Source organism: Schistocerca gregaria, unplaced genomic scaffold, assembly GCF_023897955.1.
Source record: "Schistocerca gregaria isolate iqSchGreg1 unplaced genomic scaffold, iqSchGreg1.2 ptg000343l, whole genome shotgun sequence".
Taxonomy (NCBI): Eukaryota; Metazoa; Arthropoda; class Insecta; order Orthoptera; family Acrididae; genus Schistocerca; species Schistocerca gregaria.
Genome location: NW_026061807.1, coordinates 134100 through 142007, shown reverse-complemented (window position 1 = coordinate 142007; position 7908 = coordinate 134100).

Below are 7908 nucleotides of genomic sequence, written 5' to 3'. Positions count from 1 at the left end.
ACGCTCTGTTGTAAGAGAAGCTAGTTTTTCGAAAACGACTCAATATTTATGTACTGAACTAGGTGTTGTACAATTCTATAATTTTCAGGTACATTTGGCGACGTATGTGGATACTGTCTGACAAATGTGTTGCGAATAAAGTGAGTAGTAAAGAAGTAATGAAGTGAAACATCAAGCCTGATGCTGACACTTTACTGCACGAACAGCGAAAATGTAGAAGTGATAAAAGTCTTTTTCCTTTCATCATTCTGTCAGGGATGTCAGAGGGGAAAAAAAGTTTCGCCAAGTTTCGAAATTATGTGTGAAGTTTGTTGGAAGTCGCCACGTGCTGCCTTTCACAAATGCTCGGTGAATATAGTCTCGATAATTTGCGCTCCATGAAATTATGCTGCCTTAGACGAGTACGCAGTTTGTAACTTTTAACGCCCGACTTATTGCGTAAACCTATGCCTTTAAATGAAGGACGGAAGGAGGATTGCGTTTAATGTGCTATCGATGTCGAGGTCATTAGAGACGGAGCAGGAGTTGGCAATGCGTCAGGGAAGGGTAAAAGAAGTCCGCCGTTCCCTTTCAAAGGAATCATCCCAGCATTTGTTTGGAGCGATTCAGGAAAGTTACGGAAAACGTATCAGGATGGCCGGATGCGGATTTAAACGTCATCCTCCCGAATGCGAGTCTAGTGTACTAGTTGACAGCTCGTCGTGTAGAAGCTAGCGTTGCTGGTGATGGGATTCCGGGTTCGATTCACGGCTGGGTTGCGTTCTCCGCCCGGGAAGTAGGTGTCTGTGATGCCATCATTTCATCATCATTCGTGAAGGTGGCGAAACTGGACTGTGTAAAGGTTGGGGCTTTGTACAGGCGCTGATAACCGTGCAGTTAAGCGCCCCAAAAACCAAACATCATCATCATCATCATCATCATCATACCATGTACTAACCACTGCGGCAGCTCGTTCGGTATACATTTAAATGAGCAGATTAAGTCAGCAAGTCAGCATTTTTAGTATTTACATTGACTTCGTTCTTCATAAATGAAAGCAGGAACTACGACAAGACAAAAGAATTGGGATAACGAATGAGAAATACCTGATTGTGCTTCTGTTTGTAGATGACATGATTCACGTTCACGAAATGACCTCCAAAGATCTATATACCTCCTGAACGAAATATGCAATGAATACAACTTTAAAATTTCTAGTAATAAAACGAAAATAAGTGCACTCCGAGGAAAATACTCAGTCATTTTAAAACTAGTTTTGGATAATCCTGCTTTAGAACTGGTCTCTTAATCTTTCACTTAGGCTACGCTGTAAGATCTGATTTTTACTCTGATACTTAAAATAAATTACACAAATTCTAAGCTGTCTGTGACACTATTATCTGAATATTGGGCAATAAAGTACAAAAAGATTGTTCCGAAATTCTATAACGTGGTCCCGGTTCCTGTATTATGCTATGAAAGCGAAAACATGGTTAAAAAAAAAGCAAAAAAAATCACACGGCAGAGATGAGGTTCCTAAGAAATTCGAAGAGCTACACAACAAGAAATGATTAGGAATGAAGATACTAGAGAAAAATTAAGTATTTTCAACAGAAACTAAAAAATTCAAAAATATCGTGAAGACTGGTGAGAATGCTACGTCCCAGACTTCCCCAAAATATTCTGAACTACAAACGGAATGGAAGACGTGATATTGAAAGGCCTCGGACGTGGGAGCAATTTCGTTTGAGAGACTATCCCGCACGGCGACTACTGAAGTACTTATACATCATAGAATTCTTAAGTTATACAAGCAAAATAAGTAAGTTTTAATGTAGTTTACGTTCACTGATGCAAAAAAAAATTTTTCTTGCTTTTTAAAGTGGGCTATGTTCTTTCTCAGAGTTCAAACTGTCTCCATGCCAAATTTGAACAATATCTGTTAAGCGATTTGGACTCGAAAACGAAACAGACTGTGTTACAAAGCAGAAAAGCAACTGAGAGAAAGAAGCGGCGTCGGTTTCTGCAGGAGGCGGACATCATTTTGTAGGACAATGTTCGGGCACGCTCGGTTCAAGTCGTGACTGATTTGATCGGTATATGGGGATGGGGAGCGCCGCATCACGCACCACACTCATCTACATCTACATTTATACTACGCAAGCCACCCAACGGTGTGTGGCGGAGGGCACTTTACGTGCCACTGTCATTACCTCCCTTTCCTGTTCCAGTCGCGTATGGTTCGCGGGAGGAAAGACTGTCTGAAAGCCCCTGTGCTCTCTCTAATCTCTCTAATTTTACATTCGTAATCTCCTCGGGAGGTATAAGTAGGGGGAAGCAATATATTCGATACCTCATCCAGAAACGCACCCTCTCGAAATCTGGCGAGCAAGCTACACCGCGATGAAGAGCGGCTCTCTTGCAGAGTCTGGCACTTGAGTTTGTCAAACATCTCCGTAACGCTATCACGGTTACCAAATAACCCTGTGACGAAACGCGCCGCTCTTCTTTGAATCCTCTCTATCTCCTCCGCAAACCCGATCTGGTACGGATCCCACACCGATGAGCAATACTCAAGTATAGGTCCAACGAGTGTTTTGTAAGCCACCTCCTTTGTTGATGAACTACAGTTCCTAAGGACTCTCGCAATGGATCTCAACCTGGTACGCGCCTTACCAACAGTTAATTTTATATGATCATTCCACTTCAAAAAGTTCCGCACGCATACTCCGAGATATTTTACAGAAGTAACTGAGACCAGTGTTTGATCCGCTATCATATAATCATACAATAAAGGATCCTTCTTTCTATGTATTGGCAATACATTACATTTGTATATGTTAAGGGTCAGTTGCCACTCCCTGCACCAAGGGCCTATCCGCTGCAGATCTTCCGGCATTTCGCTACAATTTTCTAATGCTGCAACTTCTGTGTATGCTACAGAATCATCCGCGAAAAACCGCATGGAACTTCCGACACTATCTACTACCTCATTTATATATATTGTGAAAAGTAATGGTCCCATAACACTCCCCTGTGGCACGCCAGAGATTATTTTAACGTCTGTAGACGTCTCTCCAGTGATAACAACATGCTGTGTTCTGTTTGTTAAAACTCTTCAATCCAGCCACAGAGCTGGTCTGATATTCCGTGGGCTCTTACTTTACTTATCAGGCGACAGTGCGGAACTGAATCTAACGCCTTCCGGAAGTCGAGAAAAATAGCATCTACCTGGGAGCCTGTATCTAATATTTTCTGGGTCTCATGAACAAATAAAGTGAGTTGGGTCTCACACGATGGATGTTTCCGGAATCCGTGTTGATTCCTACAGAGTAGATTCTGGGTTTCCAAAAACTACATGATACTCGAGCAAAAAACATGTTCTAAAATTCTACAACAGATCGACGTCAGAGATATAGGTCTATAGTTTAGCGCATCTGCTCTACGACCCTTCTTGAAGACTCGGACTACCTGTGCTCTTTTCCAATCATTTGGAGCCTTCCGTTCCCCTAGAGACTGGCGGTACATGGCTGTTAGAAGGGAGGGCAAGTTCTTTCTCGTACTGTGTAGAATCGAATTGGTACCCCGTCAGGTCCAGTGGACTTTCCTCTGTTGAGTGATTCCAGTTGCTTTTCTACTCCTTGGACACTTATTTCGATGTCAGCCATTTTCTCGTTTGTGCTAGGATTTAGAGAAGGAACTGCAGTGCGGTCTTCCTCTATGAAACATCTTTGGAAAAAGGTGTTTAGTATTTCAGCTTTACGCCTGTCATCCTCTGTTTCAATGCCATCATCACCCCGGAGTGTCTGGACATGCTGTTTCCAACCACTTACTGATTTAACGTGAGACCAGAACTTTCTAGGATATTCTGTCAAGTCGGTACATAGAATTTTACTTTCGAATTCACTGAACGCTTCACGCATAGCCCTCCTTACGCTAACTTTGACATCGTTTAGCTTCTGTTTGTCTGAGAGGTTTTGGCTGCGTTTATACTTGGAGTGAAGCTGTCTTTGCTTTCGCAGTAGTTTCCTAACTTTGTTGTTGAACCACGGTGGGTTTATCCCGTCCCTCACAGTTTTACTCTACACGTACCTGTCTAAAACGCATTTTACGATTGCCTTGAACTTTTTCCATAAATACGCAACATTGTCAGTGTCAGAACAGAAATTTTCGTTTTGATCTGTTAGGTAGACTGAAATCTGCCTTCTATTACTCTTGCTAAACACGTAAACCTTCCTCCCTCTTTTTATATTCCTATTAACTTTCATATTCAGGGATGTTGCAACAGCCTTATGATCACTGATTCCCTGTTCTGCACATACAGAGTCGAAAAGTTCGGGTCTGTTTGTTATCAGTAGGTCCAAGATGTTATCACCACGAGTCGGTTCTCTGTTTAATTGCTCGAGGTAATTTTCGGATAGCGCACTCAGTATAATGTCACTCGATGCTCTGTCCCTACGACCCATCCTAAACATCTGAGTGTCCCAGTCTATATCTGGTAAATTGAAATCTCTACCTAAGACTATAACTTGCTGAGAAAATTGATGTGAAATGTATTCCAAATTTTCTCTCAGTTGTTCTGCCACTAATGCTGCTGGATCGGGAGGTCGGTAAAAGGAGCCAATTATTAACCTAGCTCGGCTGTTGCGTGTAACCTCCACCCATAATAATTCACAGGAACTATCCACTTCTAATTCACTACAGGATAAAGTTCTACTAACAGCGACTAACTCTCCACCACCGGTTGCATGCAATCTATCCTTTCTACCTGTCTGTACCTTTGTAAAAATTTCGGCAGAATTTCTCTCTGGTTTCAGCCAGCTTTCTGTACCTATAACGATTTCAGCTTCGGTACTTTCTATCAGCGCTTGAAGTTCCGGTACTTTACCAACGCAGCTTCGACAGTTTACCATTACAATACCGATTGCTGCTTGGTCCCCTCATGTCCTGCTTTGCCCCGAACTCGTTGAGGCTGCCGCCCTTTTTGTACTTGCCCAATGCCATCTAACCTAAAAAACCGCCCAGCCCACGCCACACAACCCCTGCTACCCGTGTAGCCGCTTGTTGCGTGTAGTTGACTCCTGACCTATCCAGCGGAACCCGAAACCCCACCACCCTATGGCTCAAGTCGAGGAATCTGCAGCCCACACGGTCGCAGAACAATCTCAGCCTCTGATTCAGACCCTTTACTCAGCTCTTTACCAAAGGTCAGCAGTCAGTCCTATCGACGATGCTGCAGATGGTGAGCTCTGCTTTCATCCGGCTAGCAAGACTGGCAGTCTTCACCAAATCAGATAGCCAGGGAGGGTTTCCTCCGAACCATTTCAAAGGTAGCCGCTAATCAATGAAGACAGAAGCCAGTTAAGGTACGCCCGCAATATCCGCAAATCAGGATGTTACTGATCCCGCAATATTGCTGGTGAAGCAGAATGGACGAATCACTATCAGAGAAGTTGCAGTCTAATCTAAAAGCCGTAAAGTCAACTAAATAACTAGGTGTTACAATAACTAACGTCCGCCCGCGGTAGCTGAGTGGTCAGCACGACAGACTGTCAATCCTAAAAGACCGGGTTAGATTCCCGGCTGGGTCGGAGATTTTCTCCGCTCAGGGACTGGGTGTTGTGTTGTACTAATCATCATTTCATCCCCATCGACGCGCAAGTCGCCGAAGTGGCGTCAAATCGAAAGACTTGCACCAGGCGAACGGGCTACCCGATGGGAGGCCCTCGTCACACGCCATTATTATTATACAATAACGAACAACTTAAATTGGAAAGAACACATAGAAAATGTTGCGGTTAAGGCTAACCAAAGGCTGCGTTTTATTGGCACGACACATATAAAACGTAACAGACCTACAAAGGAGACTGCCTACACTACGCTTCTCCGTCCTCTTTTAGAATACTGCTGGGAAATGTGGGATCCTTACAAGATAGGACTTACGGAGTAGATCGAAAAAGTCCAAAGAAAGGCAGCACGTTTTCTATTATCGCGAAATATGAGAGAGTGTGTCACACAAATGATACTGGATTTGGGCTGGACATCATTAAAAGAAAAGCGTTTTTCGTTGCGACAGTATCTTCTCACGAAATTCCAATCACCAACTTTTTCCTCCGAATGCGAAAATATTTTGTTGACACCGACCTACGTAGGTAGAAACGACCACAACGATAAAATAAGGGAAGTCAGAGCTCGTATGGAAAGACACAGGTGATCATTCTTTCCGGGTGCTATGCGAGATTGGAATAATAGAGACTTGTGAAGGTGGTTCGATGAACAATCTGCCATGCACTTAAATGTGACTTGCAGAGTATCCATGTTGATGCAAGTATAGGTGGTCACATTTTTACTATCCCCTGTATGTGCATATCGCTTCACACGACCTTTGTTACCTCAATGTCGATATCGGCATCATTTTCGAAATATGTGAGCTTACTTATATTATCTGTAATGTTAATATACAACAGGAACAATAAGGCTCCCAACACACTTCCCTCTGGCACAAGTGGTTACTTTTACACGTATAGATGAACTCTCCATTTAGGATGAGATGATGTGTCCCCCCTACAAAAATATTTTATTGGCCGTACTTTATACGATGCAGGCAAACGGTCAACTACAATTGTTGTTTACTGTGCGGTAACCTCTAGCGTATCAGAAGCGGTGTAGGAAAATGTTTTCAAATGAGTATACGCACTCGTATTTCGGCAGGTGCACAGTTTTGCCATTTCAATTTTTGCACGTTTTTACAGATACCTTTTCGAAAATTTCGAGCAAAACAATTCGAAATCTTTATTACATCACGAAACAATGAAGAAGCAAATGCGGGTTTGTTCGCAAGCCCGAAGCATTATCTGGTACAAGAATCATTGATTTTAATAAAGTAGCTGTCGATAGGTTTTTTTCGTTGCTAACAAATGTAACTGACAATCACAAACTAATGACTTCTCAAATAACTAATTGTGATGAAACAGGCGTCTCGGTTAATGCTAAAAACCAATCGAACATCGCAGCTTGCAAACGGAACCGTCCAGTGCGATCGTTAACCTCTGCAGAAAGGGGCGAAACTGCAACCATCCTCATTAGTACGTCAGCAAGCGGAGCTGACATTCCTCCTACGATTATTTTTCCACTAAAGAAGAAGCAGAAAGAATTTGAGTTAGGACTGACAGCAGGAGGTTGCGCTGAGGTCCACAGCACCGCATGGATGGCCACAGAGTCATTCTTTGTATGGTTTCCACAATTAGTGGTATTTTCTAAGACATCAAAGCACGTCCCAGTTCTCCTTATATCAGATGGCCACTCAGCTCATACCACGAACAATGACGTTATGGACTACGCGAGGGAGAGTGGAATTTCTTCACCACCACATTGCTCTCACAGACTTCAGCCGCTTGATGTTTGTTTTATAAATCCTCGTTATAGTGATCAGCTTCGAAAATGGCTGCGAAGCCATGCAGGGAAAGTCGTAACTATCTTTCAAATTTCAACGCTTTTTGGTTCAGCTTTCGTCTAAAGCGCAACAATGGAAACCGCTATTAAAGGTTTCGAAGCTACTGCAATATGGCCCACGGACCCATCCATATTCAAGACGCACACTTCCTATCGGCACACACAACTGACAGCGGACGTGATAGGCCGTCAGATGAAGGGGTTATTATATCTGAACAATTGGAATTGCCTCCAACTAGCACACCAGCTGAAAAAGACGACTCAAACGGGCTGGATAATCAAGGGGACGAGGTTTCAGAGAATTGTTACAATGAACTGCCGCCTAAGAATAACAAAGTTATTGGGGCTAATTGTTCTAATCTTGGGTGCTCTTGGATGACAACTGACAACACAACCTCCTCATTTCATATTTCACCTGAGATTCTGATTTTCTTGTCAAAAGTTAACGAAAGCAAGAAAAGAGCGAGACTGAAAAGG